This window comes from Aotus nancymaae, unplaced genomic scaffold, assembly GCF_030222135.1.
Source record: "Aotus nancymaae isolate 86718 unplaced genomic scaffold, 86718_ANA_hifiasm-v0.15.2.pri h1tg000021l, whole genome shotgun sequence".
In the NCBI taxonomy this organism is placed as follows: Eukaryota; Metazoa; Chordata; class Mammalia; order Primates; family Aotidae; genus Aotus; species Aotus nancymaae.
In genome coordinates, this window is record NW_026988433.1 from 29,518,915 (window position 1) to 29,529,713 (window position 10,799).

The following is a 10,799-nucleotide window of genomic DNA, read 5'->3' on the forward strand; positions in this document are numbered from 1 at the left end:
CCACCAAGCCCAGCTAATTTTTTATATTTTTTTAGTAGAGACAGGGTTTCACCGTGTTAGCCAGGATTATCTTGATCTTCTGACCTTGTGATCCACCTGCCTCGGCCTCCCAAGGTGCTGGGATTACAGGTGTGAGTCACCACGCCTGGCCTTTTCTTTCTTTTTAAATTTGTTTGCACCACTAAAGAGTGAGCTCTACAGGGATGGGGATCTTTGTCTATTTTGCCTGACACATGGTAGGTACTCAAGGATTATTTGCTGAAATTGATGAAGGGTTCTTGTTTCTGTAGTGAAGCAAGCGGCTGTAGGAGTGGTAACTGAGTAGACAAAGGGCATTTTCAGGTGCTGTTGGTGTGGAAAGCTGCACCTCTGTGATGTTGTTGCGGGTAAGAGAGCACTGGGCATCCCTAGCCACTAGCAGTACAGTCTTGGGCCAGTCACTATTTTGGGGCTCGCTCCCTTATCTATAGACAGGAGGGTTGGATTCAAACTCATCCCTTCTCTAAATTGGAATGATACCATGATTCTGTGTATTTAGGAGTACCTTGTAGATCAAAGGGCACATCTCAGAACTCTCAACTTTAATTTGCGGAAGTCATAATTAAAGTAAAGGGGTGGGTAGAATTTTATCTTTGGAGCAAGTTTATACATACAAACATTTTCCCCTTCATCTGTTATGTTAAAGCCATAGATATCTTTATAGTTAACTTTTCTCTCTTGCATATGAATGAAAAAAGAAATGATACATTAGTGGAACTGTATTTTCTGTTTGGTCACAGAAAATTAAAAAAATTGCATTTTAATCATAAAATTAGCCTGATTCATGATGTTCATATTTAGAAATTATAAGAGGATGAGAGAAATTCTACTCGATGATCACGAGATTTTAGCTGGAAAAGATGAACATAGGGTCCATATCACAAACTTACATTTTTTTAAAGAAATGCAGAAAATGGGTTTGAGTTGCTAAGTCAGAGAAGACTGTTGGTTTCCCAAGAGTTGCCAGACCTTTGAATGAGACCTAACAAGACTCAGAGTCTTTAAAAACAAGCTGGGATTTTTCCTGGCTAGAGATATTTTAGATGTGGTTTTGTCGGGGCGGGGCGGAGGGGGGGGCGGTGTCCATCCTGGGACTCAGGAGTGAATGTCCATTTTCTGCTGAACCTGTGATTCTGCAGAAAAGTGTCCAGTAATTTAGCTAGCCCAGAAAAAAATATTTACATATTACGGGTTGTGATGAAAACTTAACAACTCTTTGGTTCTGTGCAGTCTATGAACAGCTTATGGGCAGGGGGTGGGGGTATTAAGCACTCCATTGTTGAGCCGCATAGACTCCTCGGGAACATTAGAACAACTTTTGTTGGAGTAGCTAAATGTCCTTGACCAGTTGGGGATAGAGATGGGGAAGAGCAGAGAAAAAATTGCTCTAAAGTTTCTAAACCAGAAAGCATGACTTTGGATTAAAAGTGTCCCCAAATGGCCACCGTCCCCATCTACAGCCTCGCTCTGCCCCCTGCTGTTGGCTTTCATTACTCCTGGATGGGCTTCTCCTCTACTGAAAATGGTTTAGAATTCCATGGAGACCAATAGGTGGAAGGGGAATTTCAGGATTTCTGGGGTCTATTACCCTCAGAACTGCCCCCTCCGTAGTTCCGTGGAAAATCAACCCGTTTTGATAAACACTGGGCTCCCCCTGCCCGCCCCGCGAAGAACAGGCGCCACCCATATTCTGACGTCGAAGACTTCCCCAGTGCTTGGCTTCGCGGACAGGCCACAGTGTCAGATGAGAGGTGTGAAAGTTTTCTGTGACTTTGGTGGCAGGCGCGGGGGAGGGTCTCGCGGCGAGGCTGCCCCATTGTGGTTGCCCGGCGACTGCAGGGCACTCAGAACCGCGCTGCGCCGTGTACCCAGAACCCAGCAGAATGCGCCAGCTCCCTCTGAGTAGGCTGCGTGCACACGCGCGTCGGGACAGGGCCCTTGCAGCTCCAGGTAGACGCGGGGAGCACGGGACTCGCCTCCTGGCAGGGTTAGGCAGGGCCGGACCCTTTGCTCTCTGCTCCTCCCCGGGACTCCAGCCGCTCCTGCGAGAAGAGGCAGCCGGGGAGCAAACGCCGAGGAGCGGCGGCGAGCGGTGGAGCCGCGGTGGTCGCCGCCCCCCTGAGCGGGTCGACCGGTCCTGGGGCTGGGGAGTGAGGGGCTGAGGAGCGCTTCGCCCCGCCCCAACCCCCACCCCGCCGCTTCGGCCCGGACCTAGACGCACACGCTCCTTAATCCCCCGCCCCCCGTTGCCCAGGCGACGGCCCAGACGAGCAGGTGATGCATTGACAGCGAGCAGATGGTCCCCCGCGGAGGCGAGCGCGGCCCACAATGCGCCCCGCGCGGCGTTGCCACCGCCGCCCTCCCCGGCCCGCCGCCGCCCGCATGCTAATATGGACAGGGGGAGGGGTGGGGGGAGGGGCCGGACAGGGGAGGGGCCGGGCGGAGCGGCGGGGGGCGGCGGAGGGCACGCCCCGCCTTGCTCTTTACAGACCTGCTCACCTCATTTTACTGAATGCCCTGCCCAGATCTCCGCACCAGGAAAGTTCCTTTCTTTACACCGAGAGACACTCTCCCTGTCCCGCTTCTCCCCCGACTTCCCCGACCCGCTGCAGCTCTCTCCTAATTCCCCCCAAGTGGTTAATTTCTATTGAGATAAATGCTTAACCCCTCCTTCCGCGCTCCTTACCCCTATTCTGCAGCCCCTACCCACATCTGCTCCCTGCTGGCATTTAATATTGAATCTTGGAAGACCAGAGGAATGGATTTACAACCGCCGCCCCCACCCCGTCCCTACTTCTAGAGCTGGCCTTGACACTTGCTAAATGTGTGTAGACATATTATTTATCTCACCCCCCCCCCCCCCCCCGCGCTTCAGGATCTTTTAGGCAACTTCTTTTGGTCTTCCTTTCTGGAATTTCAAAAATAAATCACTCTTCTCCCCGTGACAACTGTGCTGCCCCCTCCCGGGAAACCCTCCCATTCACATAACCTCCTCCTCTCATTCATTCGACACCCCCTCCCTTCTTTACCCTATTCACCGCTGTGTGGCAAATTGCGGCGATCTTATACTAAGGGCATGAAAACTGCTAGGCACTATTCACAATTTTAATACTAACTTCATAGCTGTCACATAAATTCATTGCCGGGTCTACTCTATAATGGCCAAGAAGGAACTTTAAGAGAAGAAAAAAATCTGAAGACACTGCTGTGGTGTCTTTCTTTGATTTGCAGGTGTTTTTTGAAACCATTACTACAGTAACTGCAGATAGTGTTTTTCTTTATCTGCCACATAGAGTACTTAAAAAAAAACCAACAACACCCATCCTCCTCGTTTTTATTTTACAGTAGATAAAAAATGCCAATAAAGGCTTAAAAAAAGGAGTGGAGAGAGAAAGAGAAAAAGAGACTAGTGAATAAAGTTGGGACAATACGGGGTCACAGAGCTGTCGAAACTAATGTCATAGTGTGGCTGTTGGGCAGGCGTACAGAAAACTTCTTGTTTCTTGATTTTTATGGAGATTTGGTCTAAGGCGTGGAGCACTCTCTGAACAGGTTTAGAACAAGTGGCAAAGAAAGAACTCTTCACAATAAACTCCCTTCTGATGGGCTTTATGCCCACAAACACCTGTGATTTACAAAGAGACATTGCGGAGGACAAAGGGAGGCGAGAGGGCCAGGCTATTGTGGAGAAATGATGCCTCATGTACCCATGGCCCTAAAAAAGTGTTGTTTTATTTTAAAACTTGTCTTAGATCCTTGCTATGCAAACTTACAAAGAGAAAAGAAGCATTAGACTCTTCTAGGGGCTATAATGACTTTTTCACATGTTTCTAACTCATTTTGAGCCTTCGTTTTGATAAATTCTTACACTAGTGAATATTGTACTTACTGGAATTCAAGGAAAGATGACTTATCTTGAAGGTGAAGTTAGAAATAATTATGTAAGACTTAGAAATAAATAGTAAGAATGTTTGCTTTGGGGGTATATAACATTTACACTTATTTAAAAATTTTATGAACTTATTTTTTCACAAATGCTAATACTTTCATGCCTATTTCCTCTTAATTTCTTGTCTTTTTCTCCGTTTTCTTTAAGGGTTTTTTTTTTTTTTTGCCTCCCTTTTTAGCTTTTGCTTTTTTGTGTGTTTTTTGTAGTTTTCCCCCCAATAATTTAGAGGGGTGGGCAAAAATTTGAAGACATAAGGGGATAAAATAAAGAGCTGCAAGCTGGGGGAGATTCCGTTTGGTTAGAGTGGCCAGTCCTCTCTGAGGAAATCACATTTCAGCTGGGACCTAAAGCAAGTGAGAGAGCAGGGGAACACCAAGCAAGCAGAGGCATGTGCAAAGGCCCTGAGGCAGTGAAGAACTCCAGGGATCCTGACTCAAGGCAGGTGTGGCTGGAACATTGTGAGTGTGGAGAAAATACTGCAAGATAAGGTTTCAGAGATTAGCTGGAATCAGATCATCGAAAGCTGTGTCAGATGAGGGAAAAGGCTGGATCTTATTCTAAGAGACAGGAAGCTTCTGAAGGATTTTGAGTGAGGGATCTATGTGATTGTATTTATATTTTAAGATCATTACCTCTGCTGTGTAGAATATGAATTGAATAATGGAAAGAATGGGAAGTGCCACAAGTAGTTAGGAAGCTGTTAGAAGGCTGTCGTAGTAATCCAGACAAGAAATAGCAGTATCCTGGATTAAGGTGATGGTCATGGAAATGAAGATGGATTTAGGATCTTCTTTAGAGGAAGAGCTGATGAGAGTTGATGGATGAGAGTGCTTGCATAGGGTAATGAGGGAAAAAGAGGAACTGAAGATACCACATCAGGCTGAACAACTTGGCAGATGGTGGTACACATTGCTGAGATCGGGAAGAGAATCAAGATGGGGGTGCAGATCAGGAATTCAACTTGTTTATTTTGAGCTGTTGTTGAGGTGGCCAAATGGAGATGGTGGGCCTGGGGACAGATGCTTGACTTACTCTGTGCCCTTGTCCTTTCCCAGGCTTCTGGGGATCTATGATGTGATGTGGCATGAAGGGATGAGCTGGGCTGGTAAGATTTCCCACTTCCTGAGTCTGAACTGGAAATACTGAGATAATCTGGCAGTTTGCCTCAGGGAAGGAATTGAAAAGTCATGAGCTGGAGAAAGAACCATTAAAGATCATTATCAAATGGGCTGGGTGTGGTGACTCACGCCTGTGATCGCAACACTTTGGGAGGCCGAGATGGGTGGATCACCTGAGGGCAGGAGGCTGAGACCAACCTGGCCAACATGGTGAAACCCTGTCTTTACTAAAAATATAAAAAATTAGCCTGGCGTTGTGGCAGGTGCCTGTAATCCCAGCTACTTGGGAGGCTGAGGCAGGAGAATCACTCGAACCTGGGAGGTGGAGGTTGCAGTGAACAGAGATCGTGCCACTGAACTCCAGCCTGGGCAACAGAATGAGACTTTGTCTCAAAAAAAGAAAAACAAAAGATAATGATCAAATGGATGAAATGAATAAGCAGAAGCCTATGAAACACTATTGAGGGTGAGGAAATTTTTGTTAAAGGTTAAAGAAGCTAGCAGAAAGCAAGTTTATGGAAATAAGATATTTTATGTGACTAGAGGAACATTAGGAGGAAGACCTGTAAAATCAGGCAGTTGAGGTCTTTACAGTTGCTTTTGACCCAGACTGCATCTCCTGTTTCAGACTATGAAACAAGAACATGCAAATTGCTGGATAGTGTACTTAGGATAAAGATAAACCACAAACACATAAATTGAGAACGAGGGCCCAGCGCGGTGGCTCATGCCTGTAATCCCAGCACTTTGGAAGGCCCAGGTGGGTGGATCACTTGAGCTCAGGAGTTGAAGACCAGCTTGGCTAACAGGATGAAACCCCATCTCTATTAAAAAATACAAAAATTAGCTGGGCGTAGTGGCGCACACCCTTAATCCCAGGTACTTTGAAGGCTAAGGCGTGAGAATCACTTGAGCCTGGGAGGTTGGGGTTGCAGAGAGCCGAGATCGCACCACTGCACTCCAGCCTGGGCTACAGAGTGAGACTTTGTCTCAGAAAAAAAAAAAAAAAAAAAAAAAAAATCGAGAACAAGGAGTTTCTAACACATTGTGGGGATTATGTTTGGGAAGTCAGGAATTCCTTTTTCCCTTCAGAGTCCTAGCTCGTAGAATAAGGCCTATTTTGAATCAGCTTATCAGCTTTATTAATGTCCACTAAAATGACTCTCTGTATAAAGGGCTCCCTGATGAAGATTAAAGTTTTAAGCTAGGGTGAGTTTTTCATTCTCTCCAGTCGAATTGACTGAAGATAACTTATAAATTACATTGGAGAATCTGGGGGTAGAAAGAATAGTGACTGATATTTGCCAGGGTTTACAAGGTCTGTCTGATTGCCATGTAGAAACCAGGACCTCAAGGCCTGCCATGTCTGTGCACAGGAAAGCAAAAGAGGAAGCCAGATAACAATAGAGTATGAGAGGGCAACACTTATTACTAACTCCTGCTAAATTTGGTCCATTAGATGCTAGTCTTTCTTTAATCTTGCCAATTATCTCTTGAGGCAAGGAGTGTTTGTTTCTGTATTTTTTCTGGAGAGTACAGCAGGAGCTACTATACCTACAATTCCAAGAAAATGGAATGGATGAACCAGAATTTCCTCTTGTTATAGTACATATAGAGATTTAAACATAAAAACTGCTATGTAGAATTCAGTGGTAAACTATGCAGTTAAAAGGCTCAAGAAATGTTATTATATTGGTGGGAAAAAATAATTAAAATTAACTCAAGGAGAGATGGATGACCTGATTAGAACAAAAGTAATAACAAAGCTGAAAAATGCTTTCAAATAATTAACTTCCAAAAAAGTTCTGAGCCCAGATAGCTTTACGAGTCAGTTCCTCCAATGTTTTAAGGAAACAGAAGTTCCACATTATAGAAATTTAAGACATAACACTGGTGAAATTTTTTTCTAATTTATATGATTGCCAAACTGGACTAAGTACAATAAAACAAAATCAACAATTTTATGCATGCATATAGATGCTAATGTTCTAAAATCCCCATGCTCACATCTAATTAATCAGTGCAAGATATACTACTACCCAGTAGATATCATTTCAGAATAGTTTAACGTTAGGAATTCTAGGAATATATTACAATAATATGGTAAACAAGGAAAATCATATGAAAATCCTATTAAATATCAAATTTATTATAAAACTACTTATAACATTTTATAAATTAGAAACAGATAGATATTTAACATAATAAACTGTTTTAATATGAAAGCCATGATCATACTTAATGAAAAACACTAGAGGACTTTAAAATTAAAATTACAAATAAGACAAAGATACCTATCATACCATTATTTTAGATTGTTATAAAAATTCTAGAAAATTCAATAACATGTAAAACAGAAATAAGTCGTATAGCCAGTTGAAAAGAAAAGAAGAAAAAGTTCACTAATTACAAATAACATTGCTCACCGATATGTGAAAATAAAATCAAGGGATAAATAATCATATTGAATAAACTGATTGAATACTAAATAAATGTAAAATTCAGTAATTTAAAAATTAATAAAGATAAGTAAGAAAATAAAATGGAGGATTTTGTATTTTTAAGAGAATTTCAGACCAGTTATCCTATATGACTCTCTAAATTGACTAAAAACTGGATAAAGTATTTTTAAAACATTGTAAGATACATTTATGAGCTGGCATAAAGGTAGAAATCCTGAGAAATAACTGAATGTCAGCTTAAAGGATTTCTTCTAATTGTCGGAAGCTAAGATTTAAATTTTAATGGCAATGCAGAAGACGGGCTGTTAGAAATAAAGTGGGGAGCTTCGTTGAAACATAAAGCTGGGATCCTAGTGTAAGAATGAACAATACATAAACCTGACATGAAGAATTCAGTGAAAAAAGCTGCTTGATTCAACTTTCACTGTGGGTGAAGAAAAATTGTAACCATCATTTTCATAACTACAAGTCAGCTCTCATAAATGTTTGAGTCCTTATTCATACCATGTATTTGAGGGTCTGAAAACAAAATTTCAATTGGAGAATTTAATTTAAAATGGCCTGAGGCTGGATCCTTCCTGGAAAACTGTGAGTTAAACACAGGCCTGCTGGGTGCAGTGATCATGCCTATAATCCCAGTACTTTGGGAGGCCGAGGTGGGCGGATCATGAGGTCGGAAGTTCAAGACCAGTCTGGCCAACATGGTGAAACCCTGTTTCTACTAAAAATACTAAATATTAGCTGGGCATGGTGGTGCATGCCTGTAATCCCAGCTGCTCAGGAAGGGGAGGCAGGAGAATCGCTTGAACCCCGGAGGTTGCAGTGAGCCAAGATGGTGCCATTGCACTCCAGCCTGGGCGACAGGACGAGACTCCATCTCACACACACACACACAAAACCAAAACAAAACAACAATGACAAAACAAACAAACAAAAAAACCCTCAGGCCTTCAAAAATTAAAAAAAAAATTTTTTAGAGCTGTTTTAGGTTCACAGCAAAATTGAGAGGAGAGAAATATCCCTTATACTCTATGTCCCAACAATCCAATCAGAGTGGTACATTTGCTACAATTGATAAACCTACACACATCATCACCGAAAGTCCATAGTTCACATTAGCATTCACTCTTGGTGTTAGGAATTTTACATGTAAGGTTCAAACTAAAATGAGAAACTCACTGGCCAAACTCACAATACCCACAAGCTAAGAGGCAGTCTGATTGAGAGAAAACAGAAATAACAGACACCAATTTTAGACCTGCATAGATTTTTGATATCATCAGAAACTATATTTAGAGGAAAAATAAGCTTGAAAATATGAGCAAGAAACAGATGCAATAAAATAAAATCAGTCATATTGGAAAAATAAACTTATAGAAATATAATTTAAATTAAAAATTCAATAGGCAAGTTAAATAGTAGATTAGAAACAAACTGAAGAAGAGTTTAATGAACCGGAATGTAAGCGAAGAGATTATCCAATGGCTAGAAAGATGGGAGATAAAAAACAAAAAATAAAAAGAATGAGTTGGCTGGGCGTGGTGGCTCATGCATGTAATCCTAGCACTTTGGGAGGCTGAGGCGGGTGGGCTCAGGAGTTTGAGATGAGCCTGGTCAAGATGGTCAAACCCCATCTCTACTAAAAAAGAAAATACAAAAATTAGCTGGACATGGTGGTGCACACCTATAATCCTAGCTATTCAGGAGGCTGAGGCAGAAGAATTGCTTGACCCTGGGAGGCAGAGGTTGTAGTGAGCCAAAATTGCCCCACTGCATTCCAGCCCGGTGATAAGCGAGACTCCATCTCAATAATAATAATAATAATAAAGAAAAAGTTCTCGCAAATTTAATCAGAATTCCACGGGGAATTCTGATTAAACCTAAGAGGTAATATTTAAGGTGATAACGACTGAAACCCTTCTCAGAATTATTCAAAGATATATATCCTAACATATAGGAAGTCCAGCAAATCACAGACAGGATACATAAAAACAATTCACATCTAGATTCATCAAAGAGAAACTAAAAATCCACATTCATATACACACAAAAGATCTTAAGCCACAGAAGGGACAAGCAAGACTAGAAACAAAACAAAATAAAGCAAAATTCAAAACAAAACCCAACACACTGTAGGGAATAGACATTGACAAGAGGCTGACCACTATCTTTACAACAGAAATAATGAAAACTATAAGATGGTGGAATAATACCTTAAGTGGACAGAGAGAAAATAATTGTCAACCTAGAACTGCACATCCAGCAAAACTATATTCAAGTGCAAGGATAAAATAAAGACATTTTCAAACAGACCTGAGAGTTTACCACCAGTAGACCCTCACTAAAGGTGATTCTAAAGGATTTTCTTTAAGAAGGAAAAGTGTAATCCCAGACAGATCTGAGATGCAAAAAAGACTGATTATGAAGGATATTGATAAGTATGTGCATAAATCAAAATAACAGTTGACTGCATACAATAAGAACAATAATAGTGACAATGTCTAACTTGTGGAGGGAAAGAACAGCAATTTAGAGATCTAAAATATTGGACAACAACAGCTTTCAATTTGGCAGAGGGGTGGTCATTGTGAAAGATCCTTGTTTTATTTATAAGTGTTAAATTTATTAAATATTTAGATTTTAAGTTAGTATACATGTTTTAGTATAAAGGTAAAATTGTATGAATAACTTCTTTTTTTTAAAATTTATTTTCCATTTTTTTTTTGTTAAAATGAGATGGAGTGTTACCATGTTGACCAGGCTGGTCTCGAACTCATGACCTCAGGTGATCCACCCATCTCGGCCTCCCAAAGTGCTGGGATTACAGGCATGAGCCACCGTGCCCAGCTTGTATGAATAACTTCTAAGACATAGGGGGAGAAACTAGAAAAAGAAAAAGAAAAAATAATTTTGTCCATTATAAAAGTGTAGGGGGGGAAAAAAAGAACCCAAACAAAAAATAGAAGAACCAGGACAAATAGATAACTAGAAAGCACATATAAGATGGCAGAAGTAAATCTAAATATATCCATTATCATAAATAGAAAAGGGCTAACCTTCTCAGTTAAAAGAAGATTGTCAGATTGTATTTTTTTAAAGCAATTAGCTTTATGTTGATTTTAAGAAACACACCCCAAACCATAAAGCACAAAAATGTTAAAAGTTCAAGTACAGAAGAAATATGTAGTAAACCCCCAGGAAATGTAGCCCACAAAAATACCAATAAAAAGA

General features: G+C 41.4%; 1 long non-coding RNA gene across 1 annotated transcript; it reads right to left on the minus strand.

Annotated features, from left to right (window-relative positions):
• Positions 1–205: 205 nt before the first annotated feature.
• LOC110569270 (uncharacterized) lies at positions 206–1,848 on the minus strand. Its single transcript, XR_002479377.2, has 3 exons — positions 1,628–1,848; positions 658–716; positions 206–302 (listed from the first exon to the last, which is right to left on the minus strand). It is a non-coding gene; the product is annotated as an uncharacterized LOC110569270 (long non-coding RNA).
• Between the last annotated feature and the right edge of the window lie 8,951 nt (positions 1,849–10,799).